At 40.1% G+C, this 24,225-nt stretch overlaps 40 non-coding genes and 3 pseudogenes across 40 annotated transcripts; all 43 read left to right on the plus strand.

The window, feature by feature from the left end:
- Nucleotides 1–95: 95 nt before the first annotated feature.
- Nucleotides 96–214, plus strand: LOC130616020 (5S ribosomal RNA). Its single transcript, XR_008977105.1, has one exon. It is a non-coding gene; the product is annotated as a 5S ribosomal RNA (ribosomal RNA).
- A 450-nt stretch (nt 215–664) lies between these two features.
- Nucleotides 665–783, plus strand: LOC130616757 (5S ribosomal RNA). The gene has a single exon (XR_008977836.1). It is a non-coding gene; the product is annotated as a 5S ribosomal RNA (ribosomal RNA).
- Nucleotides 784–1,234: 451 nt separating this feature from the next.
- Nucleotides 1,235–1,353, plus strand: LOC130617552 (5S ribosomal RNA). The gene has a single exon (XR_008978630.1). It is a non-coding gene; the product is annotated as a 5S ribosomal RNA (ribosomal RNA).
- A 450-nt stretch (nt 1,354–1,803) lies between these two features.
- LOC130618718 (5S ribosomal RNA) lies at nt 1,804–1,922 on the plus strand (annotated as a pseudogene).
- A 449-nt stretch (nt 1,923–2,371) lies between these two features.
- LOC130620005 (5S ribosomal RNA) lies at nt 2,372–2,490 on the plus strand. Its single transcript, XR_008980738.1, has one exon. It is a non-coding gene; the product is annotated as a 5S ribosomal RNA (ribosomal RNA).
- Nucleotides 2,491–2,940: 450 nt separating this feature from the next.
- On the plus strand, nt 2,941–3,059 carry LOC130616533 (5S ribosomal RNA). The gene has a single exon (XR_008977614.1). It is a non-coding gene; the product is annotated as a 5S ribosomal RNA (ribosomal RNA).
- Nucleotides 3,060–3,508: 449 nt separating this feature from the next.
- Nucleotides 3,509–3,627, plus strand: LOC130615764 (5S ribosomal RNA). The gene has a single exon (XR_008976851.1). It is a non-coding gene; the product is annotated as a 5S ribosomal RNA (ribosomal RNA).
- Nucleotides 3,628–4,077: 450 nt separating this feature from the next.
- LOC130616536 (5S ribosomal RNA) lies at nt 4,078–4,196 on the plus strand. The gene has a single exon (XR_008977618.1). It is a non-coding gene; the product is annotated as a 5S ribosomal RNA (ribosomal RNA).
- A 450-nt stretch (nt 4,197–4,646) lies between these two features.
- On the plus strand, nt 4,647–4,765 carry LOC130620006 (5S ribosomal RNA). Its single transcript, XR_008980739.1, has one exon. It is a non-coding gene; the product is annotated as a 5S ribosomal RNA (ribosomal RNA).
- Nucleotides 4,766–5,215: 450 nt separating this feature from the next.
- LOC130616023 (5S ribosomal RNA) lies at nt 5,216–5,334 on the plus strand. The gene has a single exon (XR_008977107.1). It is a non-coding gene; the product is annotated as a 5S ribosomal RNA (ribosomal RNA).
- Nucleotides 5,335–5,784: 450 nt separating this feature from the next.
- On the plus strand, nt 5,785–5,903 carry LOC130616758 (5S ribosomal RNA). The gene has a single exon (XR_008977838.1). It is a non-coding gene; the product is annotated as a 5S ribosomal RNA (ribosomal RNA).
- A 451-nt stretch (nt 5,904–6,354) lies between these two features.
- On the plus strand, nt 6,355–6,473 carry LOC130617553 (5S ribosomal RNA). Its single transcript, XR_008978631.1, has one exon. It is a non-coding gene; the product is annotated as a 5S ribosomal RNA (ribosomal RNA).
- Nucleotides 6,474–6,923: 450 nt separating this feature from the next.
- LOC130620007 (5S ribosomal RNA) lies at nt 6,924–7,042 on the plus strand. The gene has a single exon (XR_008980741.1). It is a non-coding gene; the product is annotated as a 5S ribosomal RNA (ribosomal RNA).
- A 450-nt stretch (nt 7,043–7,492) lies between these two features.
- On the plus strand, nt 7,493–7,611 carry LOC130615765 (5S ribosomal RNA). Its single transcript, XR_008976852.1, has one exon. It is a non-coding gene; the product is annotated as a 5S ribosomal RNA (ribosomal RNA).
- Nucleotides 7,612–8,061: 450 nt separating this feature from the next.
- Nucleotides 8,062–8,180, plus strand: LOC130618511 (5S ribosomal RNA; annotated as a pseudogene).
- A 450-nt stretch (nt 8,181–8,630) lies between these two features.
- On the plus strand, nt 8,631–8,749 carry LOC130618512 (5S ribosomal RNA; annotated as a pseudogene).
- A 449-nt stretch (nt 8,750–9,198) lies between these two features.
- On the plus strand, nt 9,199–9,317 carry LOC130620008 (5S ribosomal RNA). Its single transcript, XR_008980742.1, has one exon. It is a non-coding gene; the product is annotated as a 5S ribosomal RNA (ribosomal RNA).
- A 450-nt stretch (nt 9,318–9,767) lies between these two features.
- LOC130617200 (5S ribosomal RNA) lies at nt 9,768–9,886 on the plus strand. The gene has a single exon (XR_008978278.1). It is a non-coding gene; the product is annotated as a 5S ribosomal RNA (ribosomal RNA).
- A 450-nt stretch (nt 9,887–10,336) lies between these two features.
- LOC130615906 (5S ribosomal RNA) lies at nt 10,337–10,455 on the plus strand. Its single transcript, XR_008976993.1, has one exon. It is a non-coding gene; the product is annotated as a 5S ribosomal RNA (ribosomal RNA).
- Nucleotides 10,456–10,905: 450 nt separating this feature from the next.
- LOC130617302 (5S ribosomal RNA) lies at nt 10,906–11,024 on the plus strand. The gene has a single exon (XR_008978380.1). It is a non-coding gene; the product is annotated as a 5S ribosomal RNA (ribosomal RNA).
- A 450-nt stretch (nt 11,025–11,474) lies between these two features.
- On the plus strand, nt 11,475–11,593 carry LOC130617368 (5S ribosomal RNA). Its single transcript, XR_008978446.1, has one exon. It is a non-coding gene; the product is annotated as a 5S ribosomal RNA (ribosomal RNA).
- Nucleotides 11,594–12,042: 449 nt separating this feature from the next.
- On the plus strand, nt 12,043–12,161 carry LOC130617324 (5S ribosomal RNA). The gene has a single exon (XR_008978402.1). It is a non-coding gene; the product is annotated as a 5S ribosomal RNA (ribosomal RNA).
- Nucleotides 12,162–12,611: 450 nt separating this feature from the next.
- On the plus strand, nt 12,612–12,730 carry LOC130620009 (5S ribosomal RNA). Its single transcript, XR_008980743.1, has one exon. It is a non-coding gene; the product is annotated as a 5S ribosomal RNA (ribosomal RNA).
- A 450-nt stretch (nt 12,731–13,180) lies between these two features.
- On the plus strand, nt 13,181–13,299 carry LOC130617966 (5S ribosomal RNA). The gene has a single exon (XR_008979042.1). It is a non-coding gene; the product is annotated as a 5S ribosomal RNA (ribosomal RNA).
- Nucleotides 13,300–13,749: 450 nt separating this feature from the next.
- On the plus strand, nt 13,750–13,867 carry LOC130618203 (5S ribosomal RNA). Its single transcript, XR_008979277.1, has one exon. It is a non-coding gene; the product is annotated as a 5S ribosomal RNA (ribosomal RNA).
- Nucleotides 13,868–14,317: 450 nt separating this feature from the next.
- Nucleotides 14,318–14,436, plus strand: LOC130615928 (5S ribosomal RNA). The gene has a single exon (XR_008977014.1). It is a non-coding gene; the product is annotated as a 5S ribosomal RNA (ribosomal RNA).
- Nucleotides 14,437–14,886: 450 nt separating this feature from the next.
- LOC130620010 (5S ribosomal RNA) lies at nt 14,887–15,005 on the plus strand. The gene has a single exon (XR_008980744.1). It is a non-coding gene; the product is annotated as a 5S ribosomal RNA (ribosomal RNA).
- A 450-nt stretch (nt 15,006–15,455) lies between these two features.
- Nucleotides 15,456–15,574, plus strand: LOC130617201 (5S ribosomal RNA). Its single transcript, XR_008978279.1, has one exon. It is a non-coding gene; the product is annotated as a 5S ribosomal RNA (ribosomal RNA).
- Nucleotides 15,575–16,024: 450 nt separating this feature from the next.
- LOC130616118 (5S ribosomal RNA) lies at nt 16,025–16,143 on the plus strand. The gene has a single exon (XR_008977202.1). It is a non-coding gene; the product is annotated as a 5S ribosomal RNA (ribosomal RNA).
- Nucleotides 16,144–16,593: 450 nt separating this feature from the next.
- On the plus strand, nt 16,594–16,712 carry LOC130620011 (5S ribosomal RNA). The gene has a single exon (XR_008980745.1). It is a non-coding gene; the product is annotated as a 5S ribosomal RNA (ribosomal RNA).
- Nucleotides 16,713–17,164: 452 nt separating this feature from the next.
- LOC130616024 (5S ribosomal RNA) lies at nt 17,165–17,283 on the plus strand. The gene has a single exon (XR_008977108.1). It is a non-coding gene; the product is annotated as a 5S ribosomal RNA (ribosomal RNA).
- Nucleotides 17,284–17,733: 450 nt separating this feature from the next.
- Nucleotides 17,734–17,852, plus strand: LOC130615747 (5S ribosomal RNA). Its single transcript, XR_008976834.1, has one exon. It is a non-coding gene; the product is annotated as a 5S ribosomal RNA (ribosomal RNA).
- Nucleotides 17,853–18,302: 450 nt separating this feature from the next.
- On the plus strand, nt 18,303–18,421 carry LOC130615766 (5S ribosomal RNA). Its single transcript, XR_008976853.1, has one exon. It is a non-coding gene; the product is annotated as a 5S ribosomal RNA (ribosomal RNA).
- A 450-nt stretch (nt 18,422–18,871) lies between these two features.
- On the plus strand, nt 18,872–18,990 carry LOC130615768 (5S ribosomal RNA). Its single transcript, XR_008976854.1, has one exon. It is a non-coding gene; the product is annotated as a 5S ribosomal RNA (ribosomal RNA).
- Nucleotides 18,991–19,440: 450 nt separating this feature from the next.
- LOC130615553 (5S ribosomal RNA) lies at nt 19,441–19,559 on the plus strand. Its single transcript, XR_008976642.1, has one exon. It is a non-coding gene; the product is annotated as a 5S ribosomal RNA (ribosomal RNA).
- A 450-nt stretch (nt 19,560–20,009) lies between these two features.
- LOC130616153 (5S ribosomal RNA) lies at nt 20,010–20,128 on the plus strand. Its single transcript, XR_008977237.1, has one exon. It is a non-coding gene; the product is annotated as a 5S ribosomal RNA (ribosomal RNA).
- Nucleotides 20,129–20,578: 450 nt separating this feature from the next.
- Nucleotides 20,579–20,697, plus strand: LOC130615968 (5S ribosomal RNA). The gene has a single exon (XR_008977053.1). It is a non-coding gene; the product is annotated as a 5S ribosomal RNA (ribosomal RNA).
- Nucleotides 20,698–21,147: 450 nt separating this feature from the next.
- LOC130615334 (5S ribosomal RNA) lies at nt 21,148–21,266 on the plus strand. Its single transcript, XR_008976424.1, has one exon. It is a non-coding gene; the product is annotated as a 5S ribosomal RNA (ribosomal RNA).
- Nucleotides 21,267–21,716: 450 nt separating this feature from the next.
- Nucleotides 21,717–21,835, plus strand: LOC130616154 (5S ribosomal RNA). The gene has a single exon (XR_008977238.1). It is a non-coding gene; the product is annotated as a 5S ribosomal RNA (ribosomal RNA).
- A 450-nt stretch (nt 21,836–22,285) lies between these two features.
- Nucleotides 22,286–22,404, plus strand: LOC130620012 (5S ribosomal RNA). Its single transcript, XR_008980746.1, has one exon. It is a non-coding gene; the product is annotated as a 5S ribosomal RNA (ribosomal RNA).
- Nucleotides 22,405–22,854: 450 nt separating this feature from the next.
- LOC130615482 (5S ribosomal RNA) lies at nt 22,855–22,973 on the plus strand. The gene has a single exon (XR_008976570.1). It is a non-coding gene; the product is annotated as a 5S ribosomal RNA (ribosomal RNA).
- A 449-nt stretch (nt 22,974–23,422) lies between these two features.
- LOC130615943 (5S ribosomal RNA) lies at nt 23,423–23,541 on the plus strand. Its single transcript, XR_008977029.1, has one exon. It is a non-coding gene; the product is annotated as a 5S ribosomal RNA (ribosomal RNA).
- Nucleotides 23,542–23,991: 450 nt separating this feature from the next.
- On the plus strand, nt 23,992–24,110 carry LOC130616650 (5S ribosomal RNA). Its single transcript, XR_008977731.1, has one exon. It is a non-coding gene; the product is annotated as a 5S ribosomal RNA (ribosomal RNA).
- The last annotated feature ends 115 nt before the right edge of the window (nt 24,111–24,225 follow it).

A 24,225-nucleotide genomic window follows, 5' to 3' on the forward strand; every position in this document is an offset into this window, starting at 1 on the left:
ATTTCCGATCACCCAGTCAAGAATTATGATCTTTAAAATTTGAACCATTTTCGACGTAATGTGCTAATAAATCGTAGATATCTGCCCGTATGTTTGTCTACGACCATACCACGATGAACACACCTGTTCTCGTCCGATCACGGAAGTTAAGCATCGTCGGGCCGGGATAGTACTTGGATGGGGGACCGCCTGGAAACTCCTGGTGTCGTAGGCTATTGACTTTTTCACGTCACATTATTTATCATTACGACTGTGACGTATCTTTTTAACGCAATAGCCGCTGAGTAAATCAAGTAAGAGGCATGATTAGAAGTTGCTTTCCCTTAAAAAGGGCTACAATCTTGCTGCAATAAATGTGCCACGTCGCAAATGAATGGATTAAGAGCGTCCGACAAAGAAAATGGCGATGTAGTTACTTTGCTAATTAACTTTGTCATATGAAAATTATGACTGAAAGTACCCTAGATTGCCTTCGTTGGAACTTTTTATCGGAAATCTTAAAGCGCATTATTGTCGTAAAGAATCGATAGCGCTTAAAAAGAGCTTTCAAATGCACATAAACACGACCTATTTCTGATCACCCAGTCAAGAAATATGATCTTTAAAATTTGAACCATTTTCGATGTAATGTGCTAATAAATCGTAGATATCTGCCCGTTTGTTTGTCCACGACCATACCACGATGAACACACCTGTTCTCGTCCGATCACGGAAGTTAAGCATCGTCGGGCCGGGATAGTACTTGGATGGGGAACCGCCTGGGAACTCCCGGTGTCGTAGGCTATTGAGTTTTTCACGTTACATTATTTATCATTACGACTGTGACGTATCTTTTTTTACGCAATAGCCGCTGAGTAAATCAAGTAAGAGACATGATTAGAAGTTTCTTTCCCTTAAAAAGGGCTACAATCTTGCTGCAATAAATTCGCCACGTCGCAAATGAATAGATTACGAGCGTCAGACAAAGTAAATGGCGATGTACTTACTTTGCTAACTAACTTTGTCATATGAAAATTAAGTCTGAAAGTACCCTAAATTGCCTTCGTTGGAACTTTTTACCGGAAATCTTAAAGCGCATTATTGTCGTAAAGAATCGATAGCGCTTAAAAAGATGTTTCAAATGCACATAAACACGAACTATTTCCGATCACCCAGTCAAGAATTATGATCTTTAAAATTTGAACCATTTTCGATGTAATGTGCTAATAAATCGTAGATATCTGCCCGTATGTTTGTCTAAGACCATACCACAATGAACACACCTGTTCTCGTCCGATCACGGAAGTTAAGCATCGTCGGGCCGGGATAGTACTTGGATGGGGGACCGCCTGGGAACTCCCGGTGTCGTAGGCTATTGACCTTTTCACGTTACATTATTTATCATTACGACTGTGACGTATCTTTTTTACGCAATAGCCGCTGAGTAAATCAAGTAAGAGACATGATTAGAAGTTGCTTTCCCTTAAAAAGGGCTACAATCTTGCTGCAATAAATTCGCCACGTCGCAAATGAATGGATTACGAGCGTCAGACAAAGTAAATGGCGATGTACTTACTTTGCTAACTAACTTTGTCATATGAAAATTAAGTGTGAAAGTACCCTAAATTGCCTTCGTTGGAACTTTTTACCGGAAATCTTAAAGCGCATTATTGTCGTAAAGAATCGATAGCGCTTAAAAAGAGCTTTCAAATGCACATAAACACGAACTATTTCCGATCACCCAGTCAAGAATTATGATCTTTAAAATTTGAACCATTTTCGATGTAATGTGCTAATAAATCGTAGATATCTGCCCGTATGTTTGTCTACGACCATACCACGATGAACTCACCTGTTCTCGTCCGATCACGGAAGTTAAGCATCGTCGGGCCGAGATAGTACTTGGATGGCGAACTGCCTGGAAACTCCTGGTAACGTAGGCTATTGACTTTTTCACGTTACATTATTTATCATTACGACTGTGACGTATTTTTTTACGCAATAGCCGCTGAGTAAATCAAGTAAGAGACATGATTAGAAGTTGCTTTCCCTTAAAAAGGGCTACAATCTTGCTGCAATAAATGCGCCACGTCGCAAATGAATGGATTAAGAGCGTCAGACAAAGAAAATGGCGATGTAGTTACTTTGCTAATTAACTTTGTCATATGAAAATTAAGTCTGAAAGTACCCCAGATTGCCTTCGTTGGAACTTTTTACAGGAAATCTTAAAGCGCATGGTTGTCGTAAATAATGGATAGCGCTTGAAAAGAGCTTTCAAATGCACATAAACACGAACTATTTCCGATCACCCAGTCAAGAATTATGATCTTTAAAATTTGAACTATTTTCGATGTAATGTGCTAATAAATCGTAGATATCTACCCGTATGTTTGTCTACGACCATACCACGATGAACACACCTGTTCTCGTCCGATCACGGAAGTTAAGCATCGTCGGGCCGGGATAGTACTTGGATGGGGGACCGCCTGGGAACTCCCGGTGTCGTAGGCTATTGACTTTTTCACGTTACATTATTTATCATTACGATTGTGACGTATCTTTTTTACGCAATAGCCGCTGAGTAAATCATATAAGCGACTTGATTAGAAGTTTCTTTCCCTTCAAAACGGCTACGATCTGGCTGCAATTAATGCGCCACGTCGCAAATGAATGGATTACGAGCGTCAGACAAAGAAAATGGCGATGTAGTTAATTTGCTAATTAACTTTGTCATATGAAAATTAAGTCTGAAAGTACCCTAGATTGCCTTCGTTGGAACTTTTTACCGGAAATCTTAAAGCGCATTATTGTCGTAAAGAATCGATAGCGCTTAAAAAGAGCTTTCAAATGCACATAAACACGACCTATTTCTGATCACCCAGTCAAGAAATATGATCTTTAAAATTTGAACCATTTTCGATGTAATGTGCTAATAAATCGTAGATATCTGCCCGTTTGTTTGTCTACGACCATACCACGATGAACACACCTGTTCTCGTCCGATCACGGAAGTTAAGCATCGTCGGGCCGGGATAGTATTTGGATGGGGAACCACCTGGGAACTCCCGGTGTCGTAGGCTATTGACTTTTTCACGTTACATTATTTATCATTACGACTGTGACGTATCTTTTTTACGCAATAGCCGCTGATTAAATCAAGTAAGAGACATGATTAGAAGTTTCTTTCCCTTAAAAAGGGCTACAATCTTGCTGCAATAAATTCGCCACGTCGCAAATGAATGGATTAAGAGCGTCAGACAAAGAAAATGGCGATGTAGTTAATTTGCTAATTAACTTTGTCATATGAAAATTAAGTCTGAAAGTACCCTAGATTGCCTTCGTTGGAACTTTTTACCGGAAATCTTAAAGCGCATTATTGTCGTAAAGAATTGATAGCGCTTAAAAAGAGCTTTCAAATGCACATAAACACGACCTATTTCCGATCACCCAGTCAAGAAATATGATCTTTAAAATTTGAACCATTTTCGATGTAATGTGCTAATAAATCGTAGATATCTGCCGTTTGTTTGTCTACGACCATACCACGATGAACACACCTGTTCTCGTCCGATCACGGAAGTTAAGCATCGTCGGGCCGGGATAGTACTTGGATGGGGAACCGCCTGGGAACTCCCGGTGTCGTAGGCTATTGACTTTTTCACGTTACATTATTTATCATTACGACTGTGACGTATCTTTTTTACGCAATAGCCGCTGAGTAAATCAAGTAAGAGACATGATTAGAAGTTTCTTTCCCTTAAAAAGGGCTACAATCTTGCTGCAATAAATTCGCCACGTCGCAAATGAATGGACTAAGAGGGTCAGACAAAGAAAATGGCGATGTAGTTAATTTGCTAATTAACTTTGTCATATGAAAATTAAGTCTGAAAGTACCCTAGATTGCCTTCGTTGGAACTTTTTACCGGAAATCTTAAAGCGCATTATTGTCGTAAAGAATCGATAGCGCTTAAAAAGAGCTTTCAAATGCACATAAACACGACCTATTTCCGATCACCCAGTCAAGAAGTATGATCTTTAAAATTTGAACCATTTTCGATGTAATGTGCTAATAAATCGTAGATATCTGCCCGTTTGTTTGTCTACGACCATACCACGATGAACACACCTGTTCTCGTCCGATCACGGAAGTTAAGCATCGTCGGGCCGGGATAGTACTTGGATGGGGAACCGCCTGGGAACTCTCGGTGTCGTAGGCTATTGACTTTTTCACGTTACATTATTTATCATTACGACTGTGACGTATCTTTTTTACGCAATAGCCGCTGAGTAAATCAAGTAAGAGACATGATTAGAAGTTTCTTTCCCTTAAAAAGGGCTACAATCTTGCTGCAATAAATTCGCCATGTCGCAAATGAATGGATTACGAGCGTCAGACAAAGAAAATGGCGATGTACTTACTTTGCTAACTAACTTTGTCATATGAAAATTAAGTCTGAAAGTACCCTAAATTGCCTTCGTTGGAACTTTTTACCGGAAATCTTAAAGCGCATTATTGTCGTAAAGAATCGATAGCGCTTAAAAAGAGGTTTCAAATGCACATAAACACGAACTATTTCCGATCACCCAGTCAAGAATTATGATCTTTAAAATTTGAACCATTTTTGATGTAATGTGCTAATAAATCGTAGATATCTGCCCGTATGTTTGTCTACGACCATACCACGATGAACACACCTGTTCTCGTCCGATCACGGAAGTTAAGCATCGTCGGGCCGGGATAGTACTTGGATGGGGGACCGCCTGGGAACTCCCGGTGTCGTAGGCTATTGACTTTTTCACGTTACATTATTAATCACTACGACTGTGATGTATCTTTTTTACGCAATAGCCGCTGAGTAAATCAAGAAAAAGACATGATTAGAAGTTGCTTTCCCAGCAAAACGGCTACAATCGTGCTGCAATAAATGCGCCACGTCGCAAATGAATGGATTACGAGCGTCAGACAAAGAAAATGGCGATGTACTTACTTTGCTAACTAACTTTGTCATATGAAAATTAAGTCTGAAAGTACCCTAAATTGCCTTCGTTGGAACTTTTTACCGGAAATCTTAAACCGCATTATTGTCGTAAAGAATCGATAGCGCTTAAAAAGAGCTTTCAAATGCACATAAACACGAACTATTTCCGATCACCCAGTCAAGAATTATGATCTTTAAAATTTGAACCATTTTCGACGTAATGTGCTAATAAATCGTAGATATCTGCCCGTATGTTTGTCTACGACCATACCACGATGAACACACCTGTTCTCGTCCGATCACGGAAGTTAAGCATCGTCGGGCCGGGATAGTACTTGGATGGGGGACCGCCTGGAAACTCCTGGTGTCGTAGGCTATTGACTTTTTCACGTCACATTATTTATCATTACGACTGTGACGTATCTTTTTAACGCAATAGCCGCTGAGTAAATCAAGTAAGAGGCATGATTAGAAGTTGCTTTCCCTTAAAAAGGGCTACAATCTTGCTGCAATAAATGTGCCACGTCGCAAATGAATGGATTAAGAGCGTCAGACAAAGAAAATGGCGATGTAGTTACTTTGCTAATTAACTTTGTCATATGAAAATTATGACTGAAAGTACCCTAGATTGCCTTCGTTGGAACTTTTTATCGGAAATCTTAAAGCGCATTATTGTCGTAAAGAATCGATAGCGCTTAAAAAGAGCTTTCAAATGCACATAAACACGACCTATTTCTGATCACCCAGTCAAGAAATATGATCTTTAAAATTTGAACCATTTTCGATGTAATGTGCTAATAAATCGTAGATATCTGCCCGTTTGTTTGTCCACGACCATACCACGATGAACACACCTGTTCTCGTCCGATCACGGAAGTTAAGCATCGTCGGGCCGGGATAGTACTTGGATGGGGAACCGCCTGGGAACTCCCGGTGTCGTAGGCTATTGAGTTTTTCACGTTACATTATTTATCATTACGACTGTGACGTATCTTTTTTTACGCAATAGCCGCTGAGTAAATCAAGTAAGAGACATGATTAGAAGTTTCTTTCCCTTAAAAAGGGCTACAATCTTGCTGCAATAAATTCGCCACGTCGCAAATGAATAGATTACGAGCGTCAGACAAAGTAAATGGCGATGTACTTACTTTGCTAACTAACTTTGTCATATGAAAATTAAGTCTGAAAGTACCCTAAATTGCCTTCGTTGGAACTTTTTACCGGAAATCTTAAAGCGCATTATTGTCGTAAAGAATCGATAGCGCTTAAAAAGATGTTTCAAATGCACATAAACACGAACTATTTCCGATCACCCAGTCAAGAATTATGATCTTTAAAATTTGAACCATTTTCGATGTAATGTGCTAATAAATCGTAGATATCTGCCCGTATGTTTGTCTAAGACCATACCACAATGAACACACCTGTTCTCGTCCGATCACGGAAGTTAAGCATCGTCGGGCCGGGATAGTACTTGGATGGGGGACCGCCTGGGAACTCCCGGTGTCGTAGGCTATTGACCTTTTCACGTTACATTATTTATCATTACGACTGTGACGTATCTTTTTTACGCAATAGCCGCTGAGTAAATCAAGTAAGAGACATGATTAGAAGTTGCTTTCCCTTAAAAAGGGCTACAATCTTGCTGCAATAAATTCGCCACGTCGCAAATGAATGGATTACGAGCGTCAGACAAAGTAAATGGCGATGTACTTACTTTGCTAACTAACTTTGTCATATGAAAATTAAGTGTGAAAGTACCCTAAATTGCCTTCGTTGGAACTTTTTACCGGAAATCTTAAAGCGCATTATTGTCGTAAAGAATCGATAGCGCTTAAAAAGAGCTTTCAAATGCACATAAACACGAACTATTTCCGATCACCCAGTCAAGAATTATGATCTTTAAAATTTGAACCATTTTCGATGTAATGTGCTAATAAATCGTAGATATCTGCCCGTATGTTTGTCTACGACCATACCACGATGAACACACCTGTTCTCGTCCGATCACGGAAGTTAAGCATCGTCGGGCCGGGATAGTACTTGGATGGGGGACCGCCTGGGAACTCCCGGTGTCGTAGGCTATTGACTTTTTCACGTTACATTATTAATCATTACGACTGTGATGTATCTTTTTTACGCAATAGCCGCTGAGTAAATCAAGAAAGAGACATGATTAGAAGTTGCTTTCCCAGCAAAACGGCTACAATCGTGCTGCAATAAATGCGCCACGTCGCAAATGAATGGATTACGATCGTCAGACAAAGAAAATGGCGATGTACTTACTTTGCTAACTAACTTTGTCATATGAAAATTAAGTCTGAAAGTACCCTAAATTGCCTTCGTTGGAACTTTTTAACGGAAATCTTAAAGCGCATTATTGTCGTAAAGACTCGATAGCGCTTAAAAAGAGCTTTCAAATGCACATAAACACGAACTATTTCCGATCACCCAGTCAAGAATTATGATCTTTAAAATTTGAACCATTTTCGATGTAATGTGCTAATAAATCGTAGATATCTGCCCGTATGTTTGTCTACGACCATACCACGATGAACACACCTGTTCTCGTCCGATCACGGAAGTTAAGCATCGTCGGGCCGGGATAGTACTTGGATGGGGAACCGCCTGGGAACTCCCGGTGTCGTAGGCTATTGACTTTTTCACGTCACATTATTTATCATTACGACTGTGACGTATCTTTTTTACGCAATAGCCGCTGAGTAAATCAAGTAAGAGGCATGATTAGAAGTTGCTTTCCCTTAAAAAGGGCTACAATCTTGCTGCAATAAATGTGCCACGTCGCAAATGAATGGATTAAGAGCGTCAGACAAAGAAAATGGCGATGTAGTTACTTTGCTAATTAACTTTGTCATATGAAAACTAAGTCTGAAAGTACCCCAGATTGCCTTCGTTGGAACTTTTTACCGGAAATCTTAAAGCGCATGGTTGTCGTAAATAATGGATAGCGCTTGAAAAGAGCTTTCAAATGCACATAAACACGACCTATTTCGGATAAACCAGTCCAGAAATATGATCTTTAAAGCTTAAACCATTTTCGATGTAATGTGCTAATAAATCGTAGATATCTGCCAGTTTGTTTGTCTACGACCATACCACGATGAACTCACCTGTTCTCGTCCGATCACGGAAGTTAAGCATCGTCGGGCCGAGATAGTACTTGGATGGCGAACCGCCTGGAAACTCCTGGTATCGTAGGCTATTGACTTTTTCACGTCACATTATTTATCATTACGACTGTGACGTATCTTTTTTACGCAATAGCCGCTGAGTAAATCAAGTAAGAGGCATGATTAGAAGTTGCTTTCCCTTAAAAAGGGCTACAATCTTGCTGCAATAAATGTGCCACGTCGCAAATGAATGGATTAAGAGCGTCAGACAAAGAAAATGGCGATGTAGTTACTTTGCTAATTAACTTTGTCATATGAAAACTAAGTCTGAAAGTACCCCAGATTGCCTTCGTTGGAACTTTTTACCGGAAATCTTAAAGCGCATGGTTGTCGTAAATAATGGATAGCGCTTGAAAAGAGCTTTCAAATGCACATAAACACGACCTATTTCGGATAAACCAGTCAAGAAATATGATCTTTAAAGCTTAAACCATTTTCGATGTAATGTGCTAATAAATCGTAGATATCTGCCCGTTTGTTTGTCTACGACCATACCACGATGAACTCACCTGTTCTCGTCCGATCACGGAAGTTAAGCATCGTCGGGCCGAGATAGTACTTGGATGGCGAACCGCCTGGAAACTCCTGGTATCGTAGGCTATTGACTTTTTCACGTTACATTATTTATCATTACGACTGTGACGTATTTTTTTACGCAATAGCCGCTGAGTAAATCAAGTAAGAGACATGATTAGAAGTTGCTTTCCCTTAAAAAGGGCTACAATCTTGCTGCAATAAATGCGCCACGTCGCAAATGAATGGATTAAGAGCGTCAGACAAAGAAAATGGCGATGTAGTTACTTTGCTAATTAACTTTGTCATATGAAAATTAAGTCTGAAAGTACCCCAGATTGTCTTCGTTGGAACTTTTTACAGGAAATCTTAAAGCGCATGGTTGTCGTAAATAATGGATAGCGCTTGAAAAGAGCTTTCAAATGCACATAAACACGAACTATTTCCGATCACCCAGTCAAGAATTATGATCTTTAAAATTTGAACTAGTTTCGATGTAATGTGCTAATAAATCGTAGATATCTACCCGTATGTTTGTCTACGACCATACCACGATGAACACACCTGTTCTCGTCCGATCACGGAAGTTAAGCATCGTCGGGCCGGGATAGTACTTGGATGGGGGACCGCCTGGGAACTCCCGGTGTCGTAGGCTATTGACTTTTTCACGTTACATTATTTATCATTACGATTGTGACGTATCTTTTTTACGCAATAGCCGCTGAGTAAATCATATAAGCGACTTGATTAGAAGTTTCTTTCCCTTCAAAACGGCTACGATCTGGCTGCAATTAATGCGCCACGTCGCAAATGAATGGATTACGAGCGTCAGACAAAGAAAATGGCGATGTAGTTAATTTGCTAATTAACTTTGTCATATGAAAATTAAGTCTGAAAGTACCCTAGATTGCCTTCGTTGGAACTTTTTACCGGAAATCTTAAAGCGCATTTTTGTCGTAAAGAATCGATAGCGCTTAAAAAGAGCTTTCAAATGCACATAAACACGACCTATTTCCGATCACCCAGTCAAGAAATATGATCTTTAAAATTTAAACCATTTTCGATGTAATGTGCTAATAAATCGTAGATATCTGCCCGTTTGTTTGTCTACGACCATACCACGATGAACACACCTGTTCTCGTCCGATCACGGAAGTTATGCATCGTCGGGCCGGGATAGTACTTGGATGGGGAACCACGTGGGAACTCCCGGTGTCGTAGGCTATTGACTTTTTCACGTTACATTATTTATCATTACGACTGTGACGTATCTTTTTTACGCAATAGCCGCTGAGTAAATCAAGTAAGAGACATGATTAGAAGTTTCTTTCCCTTAAAAAGGGCTACAATCTTGCTGCAATAAATTCGCCACGTCGCAAATGAATGGATTACGAGCGTCAGACAAAGAAAATGGCGATGTACTTACTTTGCTAACTAACTTTGTCATATGAAAATTAAGTCTGAAAGTACCCTAAATTGCCTTCGTTGGAACTTTTTACCGGAAATCTTAAAGCGCATTATTGTCGTAAAGAATCGATAGCGCTTAAAAAGAGCTTTCAAATGCACATAAACACGAACTATTTCCGATCACCCAGTCAAGAATTATGATCTTTAAAATTTGAACCATTTTCGATGTAATGTGCTAATAAATCGTAGATATCTGCCCGTATGTTTGTCTACGACCATACCACGATGAACACACCTGTTCTCGTCCGGTCACGGAAGTTAAGCATCGTCGGGCCAGGATAGTACTTGGATGGGGGACCGCCTGGGAACTCCCGGTGTCGTAGGCTATTGACTTTTTCACGTTACATTATTAATCATTGCGACTGTGACGTATCTTTTTTATGCAATAGCCGCTGAGTAAATCAAGAAAGAGACATGATTAGAAGTTGCTTTCCCAGAAAAACGGCTACAATCGTGCTGCAATAAATGCGCCACGTCGCAAATGAATGGATTACGAGCGTCAGACAAAGAAAATGGCGATGTACTTACTTTGCTAACTAACTTTGTCATATGAAAATTAAGTCTGAAAGTACCCTAAATTGCCTTCGTTGGAACTTTTTACCGGAAATCTTAAAGCGCATTATTGTCGTAAAGAATCGATAGCGCTTAAAAAGAGCTTTCAAATGCACATAAACACGAACTATTTCCGATCACCCAGTCAAGAATTATGATCTTTAAAATTTGAACCATTTTCGATGTAATGTGCTAATAAATCGTAGATATCTGCCCGTATGTTTGTCTACGACCATACCACGATGAACACACCTGTTCTCGTCCGGTCACGGAAGTTATGCATCGTCGGGCCGGGATAGTACTTGGATGGGGGACCGCCTGGGAACTCCCGGTGTCGTAGGCTATTGACTTTTTCACGTTACATTATTAATCATTGCGACTGTGACGTATCTTTTTTATGCAATAGCCGCTGAGTAAATCAAGAAAGAGACATGATTAGAAGTTGCTTTCCCAGCAAAACGGCTACAATCGTGCTGCAATAAATGCGCCACGTCGCAAATGAATGGATTACGAGCGTCAGACAAAGAAAATGGCGATGTACTTACTTTGCTAACTAACTTTGTCATATGAAAATTAATTCTGAAAGTACCCTAGATTGCATTCGTTGGAACTTTTTACCGGAAATCTTAAAGCGCATGGTTGTCGTAAATAATGGATAGCGCTTAAAAAGAGCTTTCAAATGCACATAAACACGACCTATTTCGGATAAACCAGTCAAGAAATATGATCTTTAAAGCTTAAACCATTTTCGATGTAATGTGCTGATAAATCGTAGATATCTGCCCGTTTGTTTGTCTACGACCATATCACGATGAACTCACCTGTTCTCGTCCGATCACGGAAGTTAAGCATCGTCGGGCCGGGATAGTACTTGGATGGGGGACCGCCTGGAAACTCCTGGTGTCGTAGGCTATTGACTTTTCCACGTTACATTATTTATCATTACGACTGTGACGTATTTTTTTACGCAATAGCCGCTGAGTAAATCAAGTAAGAGACATGATTAGAAGTTGCTTTCCCTTAAAAAGGGCTACAATCTTGCTGCAATAAATGCGCCACGTCGCAAATGAATGGATTAAGAGCGTCAGACAAAGAAAATGGCGATGTAGTTACTTTGCTAATTAACTTTGTCATATGAAAATTAAGACTGAAAGTACCCTAGATTGCCTTCGTTGGAACTTTTTACCGGAAATCTTAAAGCGCATTATTGTCGTAAAGAATCGATAGCGCTTAAAAAGAGCTTTCAAATGCACATAAACACGACCTATTTCCGATCACCCAGTCAAGAAATATGATCTTTAAAATTTGAACCATTTTCGATGCAATGTGCTAATAAATCGTAGATATCTGCCCGTTTGTTTGTCTACGACCATACCACGATGAACACACCTGTTCTCGTCCGATCACGGAAGTTAAGCATCGTCGGGCCGGGATAGTACTTGGATGGGGGACCGCCTGGGAACTCCTGGTGTCGTAGGCTATTGACTTTTTCACGTCACATTATTTATCATTACGACTGTGACGTATCTTTTTTACGCAATAGCCGCTGAGTAAATCAAGTAAGAGACATGATTAGAAGTTGCTTTCCCTTAAAAAGGGCTACAATCTTGCTGCAATAAATGCGCCACGTCGCAAATGAATGGATTAAGAGCGTCAGACAAAGAAAATGGCGATGTAGTTACTTTGCTAATTAACTTTGTCATATGAAAATTAAGTCTGAAAGTACCCCAGATTGCCTTCGTTGGAACTTTTTACCGGAAATCTTAAAGCGCATGGTTGTCGTAAATAATGGATAGCGCTTGAAAAGAGCTTTCAAATGCACATAAACACGAACTATTTCCGATCACCCAGTCAAGAATTATGATCTTTAAAATTTGAACCATTTTCGATGTAATGTGCTAATAAATCGTAGATATCTACCCGTATGTTTGTCTACGACCATACCACGATGAACACACCTGTTCTCGTCCGATCACGGAAGTTAAGCATCGTCGGGCCGGGATAGTACTTGGATGGGGGACCGCCTGGGAACTCCCGGTGTCGTAGGCTATTGACTTTTTCACGTTACATTATTTATCATTACGATTGTGACGTATGTTTTTTACGCAATAGCCGCTGAGTAAATCATGTAAGCGACTTGATTAGAAGTTTCTTTCCCTTCAAAACGGCTACGATCTGGCTGCAATTAATGCGCCACGTCGCAAATGAATGGATTACGAGCGTCAGACAAAGAAAATGGCGATGTAGTTAATTTGCTAATTAACTTTGTCATATGAAAATTAAGTCTGAAAGTACCCTAGATTGCCTTCGTTGGAACTTTTTACCGGAAATCTTAAAGCGCATTTTTGTCGTAAAGAATCGATAGCGCTTAAAAAGAGCTTTCAAATGCACATAAACACGACCTATTTCCGATCACCCAGTCAAGAAATATGATCTTTAAAATTTAAACCATTTTCGATGTAATGTGCTAATAAATCGTAGATATCTGCCCGTTTGTTTGTCTACGACCATACCACGATGAACACACCTGTTCTTGTCCGATCACGGAAGTTATGCATCGTCGGGCCGGGATAGTACTTGGATGGGGAACCACGTGGGAACTCCCGGTGTCGTAGGCTATTGACTTTTTCACGTTACATTATTTATCATTACGACTGTGACGTATCTTTTTTACGCAATAGCCGCTGAGTAAATCAAGTAAGAGACATGATTAGAAGTTTCTTTCCCTTAAAAAGGGCTACAATCTTGCTGCAATAAATTCGCCACGTCGCAAATGAATGGATTACGAGCGTCAGACAAAGTAAATGGCGATGTACTTACTTTGCTAACTAACTTTGTCATATGAAAATTAAGTCTGAAAGTACCCTAAATTGCCTTCGTTGGAACTTTTTACCGGAAATCTTAAAGCGCATTATTGTCGTAAAGAATCGATAGCGCTTAAAAAGAGCTTTCAAATGCACATAAACACGAACTATTTCCGATCACCCAGTCAAGAATTATGATCTTTAAAATTTGAACCATTTTCGATGTAATGTGCTAATAAATCGTAGATATCTGCCCGTATGTTTGTCTACGACCATACCACGATGAACACACCTGTTTTCGTACGATCACGGAAGTTAAGCATCGTCGGGCCGGGATAGTACTTGGATGGGGTCCGCCTGGGAACTCCCGGTGTCGTAGGCTATTGAATTTTTCACGTTACATTATTTATCATTACGACTGTGACGTATCTTTTTTACGCAATAGCCGCTGAGTAAATCAAGAAAGAGACATGATTAGAAGTTGCTTTCCCAGCAAAACGGCTACAATCGTGCTGCAATAAATGCGCCACGTCGCAAATGAATGGATTACGAGCGTCAGCCAAAGAAAATGGCGATGTACTTAGTTTGCTAATTAACTTTGTCATATGAAAATTAAGTCTGAAAGTAGCCTAGATTGCATTCGTTGGAACTTTTTACCGGAAATCTTAAAGCGCATGGTTGTCGTAAATTATGGATAGCGCTTAAAAAGAGCTTTCAAATGCACATAAACACGACCTATTTCGGATAAACCAGTCAAGAAATATGATCTTTAAAGCTTAAACCATTTTCGATGTAATGTGCTAATAAATCGTAGATATCTGCCCGATTGTTTGTCTACGACCATACCACGATGAACACACCTGTTCTCGTCCGATCACGGAAGTTAAGCATCGTCGGGCCGGGATAGTACTTGGATGGGGGACCGCCTAGGAACTCCCGGTGTCGTAGGCTATTGACTTTTTCACGTTACATTATTTATCATTACGACTGTGACGTATCTTTTTTACGCAATAGCCGCTGAGTAAATCAAGAAAGAGACATGATTAGAAGTTGCTTTCCCAGAAAAACGGCTACAATCGTGCTGCAATAAATGCGCCACGTCGCAAATGAATGGATTACGAGCGTCAGACAAAGAAAATGGCGATGTACTTAGTTTGCTAACTAACTTTGTCATATGAAAATTAAGTCTGAAAGTAGCCTAGATTGCATTCGTTGGAACTTTTTACCGGAAATCTTAAAGCGCATGGTTGTTGTAAATAATGGATAGCGCTTAAAAAGAGCTTTCAAATGCACATAAACACGACCTATTTCGGATAAACCAGTCAAGAAATATGATCTTTAAAGCTTAAACCATTTTCGATGTAATGTGCTAATAAATCGTAGATATCTGCCCGTTTGTTTGTCTACGACCATACCACGATGAACACACCTGTTCTCGTCCGATCACGGAAGTTAAGCATCGTCGGGCCGGGATAGTACTTGGATGGGGGACCGCCTGGGAACTCCCGGTGTCGTAGGCTATTGACTTTTTTACGTTACATTATTTATCATTACGATTGTGACGTATCTTTTTTAGGCAATAGCCGCTGAGTAAATCATGTAAGCGACTTGATTAGAAGTTTCTTTCCCTTCAAAACGGCTACGATCTGGCTGCAATTAATGCGCCACGTCGCAAATGAATGGATTACGAGCGTCAGACAAAGAAAATGACGATGTAGTTAATTTGCTAATTAATTTTGTCATATGAAAATTAAGTCTGAAAGTACCCTAGGTTGCCTTCGTTGGAACTTCTTACCGGAAATCTTAAAGCGCATTTTTGTCGTAAAGAATCGATAGCGCTTAAAAAGAGCTTTCAAATGCACATAAACACGACCTATTTCCGATCACCCAGTCAAGAAATATGATCTTTAAAATTTAAACCATTTTCGATGTAATGTGCTAATAAATCGTAGATATCTGCCCGTTTGTTTGTCTACGACCATACCACGATGAACACACCTGTTCTCGTCCGATCACGGAAGTTATGCATCGTCGGGCCGGGATAGTACTTGGATGGGGAACCACGTGGGAACTCCCGGTGTCGTAGGCTATTGACTTTTTCACGTTACATTATTTATCATTACGACTGTGACGTATCTTTTTTACGCAATAGCCGCTGAGTAAATCAAGAAAGAGACATGATTAGAAGTTGCTTTCCCAGCAAAACGGCTACAATCGTGCTGCAATAAGTGCGCCACGTCGCAAATGAATGGATTACGAGCGTCAGACAAAGAAAATGGCGATGTACTTAGTTTGCTAACTAACTTTGTCATATGAAAATTAAGTCTGAAAGTACCCTAAATTGCCTTCGTTGGAACTTTTTACCGGAAATCTTAAAGCGCATGGTTGTCGTAAATAATGGATAGCGCTTAAAAAGAGCTTTCAAATGCACATAAACACGAACTATTTCCGATCACCCAGTCAAGAATTATGATCTTTAAAATTTGAACTATTTTCGATGTAATGTGCTAATAAATCGTAGATATCTGCCCGTATGTTTGTCTACGACCATACCACGATGAACACACCTGTTCTCGTCCGATCACGGAAGTTAAGCATCGTCGGGCCGGGATAGTACTTGGATGGGGGACCGCCTGGGAACTCCCGGTGTCGTAAGCTATTGACTTTTTCACGTTACATTATTTATCATTACGACTGTGACGTATCTTTTTTACGCAATAGCCGCTGAGTAAATCAAGAAAGAGACATGATTAGAAGTTGCTTTCCCAGAAAAACGGCTACAATTGTGCTGCAATATATGCGCCACGTCGCAAATAAATGGATTACGAGCGTCAGACAAAGAAAATGGCGATTTACTTAGTTTGCTAACTAACTTTGTCATATGAAAATTAAGTCTGAAAGTAGCCTAGATTGCATTCGTTGGAACTTTTTACCGGAAATCTTAAAGCGCATGGTTGTTGTAAATAATGGATAGCGCTTAAAAAGAGCTTTCAAATGCACATAAACACGACCTATTTCGGATACACCAGTCAAGAAATATGATCTTTAAAGCTTAAACCATTTTCGATGTAATGTGCTAATAAATCGTAGATATCTGCCCGTTTGTTTGTCTACGACCATACCACGATGAACACACCTGTTCTCGTCCGATCACGGAAGTTAAGCATCGTCGGGCCGGGATAGTACTTGGATGGGGGACCGCCTGGGAACTCCCGGTGTCGTAGGCTATTGACTTTTTCACGTTACATTATTTATCATTACGACTGTGACGTATCTTTTTTACGCAATAGCCGCTGAGTAAATCAAGAAAGAGACATGATTAGAAGTTGCTTTCCCAGAAAAACGGCTACAATCGTGCTGCAATAAATGCGCCACGTCGCAAATAAATGGATTACGAGCGTCAGACAAAGAAAATGGCGATTTACTTAGTTTGCTAACTAACTTTGTCATATGAAAATTAAGTCTGAAAGTAGCCTAGATTGCATTCGTTGGAACTTTTTACCGGAAATCTTAAAGCGCATGGTTGTTGTAAATAATGGATAGCGCTTAAAAAGAGCTTTCAAATGCACAAAAAAACACGACCTATTTCGGATAAACCAGTCAAGAAATATGATCTTTAAAGCTTAAACCATTTTCGATGTAATGTGCTAATAAATCGTAGATATCTGCCCGTTTGTTTGTCTACGACCATACCACGATGAACACACCTGTTCTCGTCCGATCACGGAAGTTAAGCATCGTCGGGCCGGGATAGTACTTGGATGGGGGACCGCCTGGAAACTCCTGGTGTCGTAGGCTATTGACTTTTTCACGTTACATTATTTATCATTACGACTGTGACGTATCTTTTTTACGCAATAGCCGCTTAGTAAATCAAGTAAGAGGCTTGATTAGAAGTTGCTTTCCCTTAAAAAGGGCTACAATCTTGCTGCAATAAATTCGCCACGTCGCAAATGAATGGATTACGAGCGTCAGACAAAGTAAATGGCGATGTACTTAGTTTGCTAACTAACTTTGTCATATGAAAATTAAGTCTGAAAGTAGCCTAGATTGCATTCGTTGGAACTTTTTACCGGAAATCTTAAAGCGCATGGTTGTCGTAAATAATGGATAGCGCTTAAAAAGAGCTTTCACATGCACATAAACACGACCTATTTCGGATAAACAAGTCAAGAAATATGATCTTTAAAGCTTAAACCATTTTCGATGTAATGTGCTAATAAATCGTAGATATCTGCCCGTTTGTTTGTCTACGACCATACCACGATGAACACACCTGTTCTCGTCCGATCACGGAAGTTAAGCATCGTCGGGCCGGGACAGTACTTGGATGGGGGACCGCCTGGGAACTCCCGGTGTCGTAGGCTATTGACTTTTTCACGTTACATTATTTATCATTACGACTGTGACGTATCTTTTTTACGCAATAGCCGCTGAGTAAATCAAGAAAGAGACATGATTAGAAGTTCCTTTCCCAGAAAAACGGCTACAATCGTGCTGCAATAAATGCGCCACGTCGCAAATGAATTGATTACGAGCGTCAGACAAAGAAAATGGCGATGTACTTAGTTTGCTAACTAACTTTGTCATATGAAAATTAAGTCTGAAAGTAGCCTAGATTGCATTCGTTGGAACTTTTTACCGGAAATCTTAAAGCGAATGGTTGTTGTAAATAATGGATAGCGCTTAAAAAGAGCTTTCAAATGCACATAAACACGACCTATTTCCGATCACCCAGTCAAGAAATATGATCTTTAAAATTTGAACCATTTTCGATGTAATGTGCTAATAAATCGTAGATATCTGCCCGTTTGTTTGTCTACGACCATACCACGATGAACACACCTGTTCTCGTCCGATCACGGAAGTTAAGCATCGTCGGGCCGGGATAGTACTTGGATGGGGAACCGCCTGGGAACTCCCGGTGTCGTAGGCTATTGACTTTTTCACGTTACATTATTTATCATTACGACTGTGACGTATCTTTTTTACGCAATAGCCGCTGAGTAAATCAAGTAAGAGACATGATTAGAAGTTTCTTTCCCTTAAAAAGGGCTACAATCTTGCTGCAATAAATTCGCCACGTCGCAAATGAATGGATTAAGAGCGTCAGACAAAGAAAATGGCGATGTAGTTAATTTGCTAATTAACTTTGTCATATGAAAATTAAGTCTGAAAGTACCCTAGATTGCCTTCGTTGGAACTTTTTACCGGAAATCTTAAAGCGCATTATTGTCGTAAAGAATCTATAGCGCTTAAAAAGAGCTTTCAAATGCACATAAACACGACCTATTTCCGATCACCCAGTCAAGAAATATGATCTTTAAAATTTGAACAATTTTCGATGTAATGTGCTCATAAATCGTAGATATCTGCTCGTGTGTTTGTCTACGACCATACCACGATGAACACACCTGTTCTCGTCCGATCACGGAAGTTAAGCATCGTCGGGCCGGGATAGTACTTGGATGGGGAACCGCCTGGGAACTCCCGGTGTCGTAGGCTATTGAGTTTTTCACGTTACATTATTTATCATTACGACTGTGACGTATCTTTTTTACGCAATAGCCGCTGAGTAAATCAAGTAAGAGACATGATTAGAAGTTTCTTTCCCTTAAAAAGGGCTACAATCTTGCTGCAATAAATTCTCCACGTCGCAAATGAATGGATTACGAGCGTCAGACAAAGTAAATGGCGATGTACTTACTTTGCTAACTAACTTTGTCATATGAAAATTAAGTCTGAAAGTACCCTAAATTGCCTTCGTTGGAACTTTTTACCGGAAATCTTAAAGCGCATTATTGTCGTAAAGAATCGATAGCGCTTAAAAAGAGGTTTCAAATGCACATAAACACGAACTATTTCCGATCACCCAGTCAAGAATTATGATCTTTAAAATTTGAACCATTTTTGATGTAATGTGCTAATAAATCGTAGATATCTGCCCGTATGTTTGTCTACGACCATACCACGATGAACACACCTGTTCTCATCCGATCACGGAAGTTAAGCATCGTCGGGCCGGGATAGTACTTGGATGGGGGACCGCCTGGGAACTCCCGGTGTCGTAGGCTATTGACTTTTTCACGTCACATTATTTATCATTACGACTGTGACGTATCTTTTTTACGCAATAGCCGCTGAGTAAATCAAGTAAGAGACATGATTAGAAGTTGCTTTCCCTTAAAAAGGGCTACAATCTTGCTGCAATAAATTCGCCACGTCGCAAATGAATGGATTACGAGCGTCAGACAAAGTAAATGGCGATGTACTTACTCTGCTAACTAACTTTGTCATATGAAAATTAAGTCTGAAAGTACCCTAAATTGCCTTCGTTGGAACTTTTTACCGGAAATCTTAAAGCGCATTATTGTCGTAAAGAATCGATGACGCTTAAAAAGAGCTTTCAAATGCACATAAACACGAACTATTTCCGATCACCCAGTCAAGAATTATGATCTTTAAAATTTGAACCATTTTCGATGTAATGTGCTAATAAATCGTAGATATCTGCCCGTATGTTTGTCTACGACCATACCACGATGAACGCACCTGTTCTCGTCCGATCACGGAAGTTAAGCATCGTCGGGCCGGGATAGTACTTGGATGGCGGACCGCCTGGGAACTCCCGGTGTCGTAGGCTATTGACTTTTTCACGTTACATTATTAATCATTACGACTGTGACGTATCTTTTTTACGCAATAGCCGCTGAGTAAATCAAGTAAGAGACATGATTAGAAGTTTCTTTCCCTTAAAAAGGGCTACAATCTTGCTGCAATAAATTCGCCACGTCGCAAATGAATGGATTAAGAGCGTCAGACAAAGAAAATGGCGATGTAGTTAATTTGCTAATTAACTTTGTCATATGAAAATTAAGTCTGAAAGTACCCTAGATTGCCTTCGTTGGAACTTTTTACCGGAAATCTTAAAGCGCATTATTGTCGTAAAGAATCTATAGCGCTTAAAAAGAGCTTTCAAATGCACATAAACACGACCTATTTCCGATCACCCAGTCAAGAAATATGATCTTTAAAATTTGAACAATTTTCGATGTAATGTGCTCATAAATCGTAGATATCTGCTCGTGTGTTTGTCTACGACCATACCACGATGAACACACCTGTTCTCGTCCGATCACGGAAGTTAAGCATCGTCGGGCCGGGATAGTACTTGGATGGGGAACCGCCTGGGAACTCCCGGTGTTGTAGGCTATTGAGTTTTTCACGTTACATTATTTATCATTACGACTGTGACGTATCTTTTTTACGCAATAGCCGCTGAGTAAATCAAGTAAGAGACATGATTAGAAGTTTCTTTCCCTTAAAAAGGGCTACAATCTTGCTGCAATAAATTCGCCACGTCGCAAATGAATGGATTACGAGCGTCAGACAAAGTAAATGGCGATGTACTTACTTTGCTAACTAACTTTGTCATATGAAAATTAAGTCTGAAAGTACCCTAAATTGCCTTCGTTGGAACTTTTTACCGGAAATCTTAAAGCGCATTATTGTCGTAAAGAATCGATAGCGCTTAAAAAGAGGTTTCAAATGCACATAAACACGAACTATTTCCGATCACCCAGTCAAGAATTATGATCTTTAAAATTTGAACCATTTTTGATGTAATGTGCTAATAAATCGTAGATATCTGCCCGTATGTTTGTCTACGACCATACCACGATGAACACACCTGTTCTCATCCGATCACGGAAGTTAAGCATCGTCGGGCCGGGATAGTACTTGAATGGGGGACCGCCTGGGAACTCCCGGTGTCGTAGGCTATTGACTTTTTCACGTCACATTATTTATCATTACGACTGTGACGTATCTTTTTTACGCAATAGCCGCTGAGTAAATCAAGTAAGAGACATGATTAGAAGTTGCTTTCCCTTAAAAAGGGCTACAATCTTGCTGCAATAAATTCGCCACGTCGCAAATGAATGGATTACGAGCGTCAGACAAAGTAAATGGCGATGTACTTACTTTGCTTACTAACTTTGTCATATGAAAATTAAGTCTGAAAGTACCCTAAATTGCCTTCGTTGGAACTTTTTACCGGAAATCTTAAAGCGCATTATTGTCGTAAAGAATCGATGACGCTTAAAAAGAGCTTTCAAATGCACATAAACACGAACTATTTCCGATCACCCAGTCAAGAATTATGATCTTTAAAATTTGAACCATTTTCGATGTAATGTGCTAATAAATCGTAGATATCTGCCCGTATGTTTGTCTACGACCATACCACGATGAACGCACCTGTTCTCGTCCGATCACGGAAGTTAAGCATCGTCGGGCCGGGATAGTACTTGGATGGCGGACCGCCTGGGAACTCCCGGTGTCGTAGGCTATTGACTTTTTCACGTTACATTATTAATCATTACGACTGTGACGTATCTTTTTTACGCAATAGCCGCTGAGTAAATCAAGAAAGAGACATGATTAGAAGTTGCTTTCCCAGCAAAACGGCTACAATCGTGCTGCAATAAATGCGCCACGTCGCAAATGAATGGATTACGAGCGTCAGACAAAGAAAATGGCGATGTACTTACTTTGCTAACTAACTTTGTCATATGAAAATTAAGTCTGAAAGTACCCTAAATTGCCTTCGTTGGAACTTTTTACCGGAAATCTTAAAGCGCTTTATTGTCGTAAAGAATTGATAGCGCTTAAAAAGATCTTTCAAATGCACATAAACACGAACTATTTCCGATCACCCAGTCAAGAATTATGATCTTTAAAATTTGAACCATTTTCGATGTAATGTGCTAATAAATCGTAGATATCTGCCCGTATGTTTGTCTACGACCATACCACGATGAACACACCTGTTCTCGTCCGATCACGGAAGTTAAGCATCGTCGGGCCGGGATAGTACTTGGATGGGGGACCGCCTGGGAACTCCCGGTGTCGTAGGCTATTGACTTTTTCACGTTACATTATTAATCATTGCGACTGTGACGTATCTTTTTTACGCAATAGCCGCTGAGTAAATCAAGAAAGAGACATGATTAGAAGTTGCTTTCCCAGCAAAACGGCTACAATCGTGCTGCAATAAATGCGCCACGTCGCAAATGAATGGATTACGAGCGTCAGACAAAGAAAATGGCGATGTACTTACTTTGCTAACTAACTTTGTCATATGAAAATTAAGTCTGAAAGTACCCTAGATTGCATTCGTTGGAACTTTTTACCGGAAATCTTAAAGCGCATTATTGTCGTAAAGAATCGATGACGCTTAAAAAGAGCTTTCAAATGCACATAAACACAAACTATTTCCGATCACCCAGTCAAGAATTATGATCTTTAAAATTTGAACCATTTTCGATGTAATGTGCTAATAAATCGTAGATATCTGCCCGTATGTTTGTCTACGACTATACCACGATGAACGCACCTGTTCTCGTCCGATCACGGAAGTTAAGCATCGTCGGGCCGGGATAGTACTTGGATGGGGGACCGCCTGGGAACTCCCGGTGTCGTAGGCTATTGACTTTTTCACGTTACATTATTAATCATTACGACTGTGACGTATCTTTTTTACGCAATAGCCGCTGAGTAAATCAAGAAAGAGACATGATTAGAAGTTGCTTTCCAGCAAAACGGCTACAATCGTGCTGCAATAAATGCGCCACGTCGCAAATGAATGGATTACGAGCGTCAGACAAAGAAAATGGCGATGTACTTACTTTGCTAACTAACTTTGTCATATGAAAATTAAGTCTGAAAGTACCCTAAATTGCCTTCGTTGAAACTTTTTACCGGAAATCTTAAAGCGCTTTATTGTCGTAAAGAATCGATAGCGCTTAAAAAGAGCTTTCAAATGCACATAAACACGAACTATTTCCGATCACCCAGTCAAGAATTATGATCTTTAAAATTTGAACCATTTTCGATGTAATGTGCTAATAAATCGTAGATATCTGCCCGTATGCTTGTCTACGACCATACCACGATGAACACACCTGTTCTCGTCCGATCACGGAAGTTAAGCATCGTCGGGCCGGGATAGTACTTGGATGGGGCACCGCCTGGGAACTCCCGGTGTCGTAGGCTATTGACTTTTTCACGTTACATTATTAATCATTGCGACTGTGACGTATCTTTTTTACGCAATAGCCGCTGAGTAAATCAAGAAAGAGACATGATTAGAAGTTGCTTTCCCAGCAAAACGGCTACAATCGTGCTGCAATAAATGCGCCACGTCGCAAATGAATGGATTACGAGCGTCAGACAAAGAAAATGGCGATGTACTTACTTTGCTAACTAACTTTGTCATATGAAAATTAAGTCTGAAAGTACCCTAGATTGCATTCGTTGGAACTTTTAACCGGAAATCTTAAAGCGCATGGTTGTCGTAAATAATGGATAGCGCTTAAAAAGAGCTTTCAAATGCACATAAACACGACCTATTTCGGATAAACCAGTCAAGAAATATGATCTTTAAAGCTTAAACCATTTTCGATGTAATGTGCTAATAAATCGTAGATATCTGCCCGTTTGTTTGTCTACGACCATACCACGATGAACTCACCTGTTCTCGTCCGATCACGGAAGTTAAGCATCGTCGGGCCGGGATAGTACTTGGATGGGGGACCGCCTGGAAACTCCTGGTGTCGTAGGCTATTGACTTTTTCACGTTACATTATTTATCATTACGACTGTGACGTATTTGTTTACGCAATAGCCGCTGAGTAAATCAAGTAAGAGACATGATTAGAAGTTGCTTTCCCTTAAAAA

This window comes from Hydractinia symbiolongicarpus, chromosome 11 (assembly GCF_029227915.1).
Source record: "Hydractinia symbiolongicarpus strain clone_291-10 chromosome 11, HSymV2.1, whole genome shotgun sequence".
Lineage (NCBI taxonomy): Eukaryota > Metazoa > Cnidaria > Hydrozoa > Anthoathecata > Hydractiniidae > Hydractinia > Hydractinia symbiolongicarpus.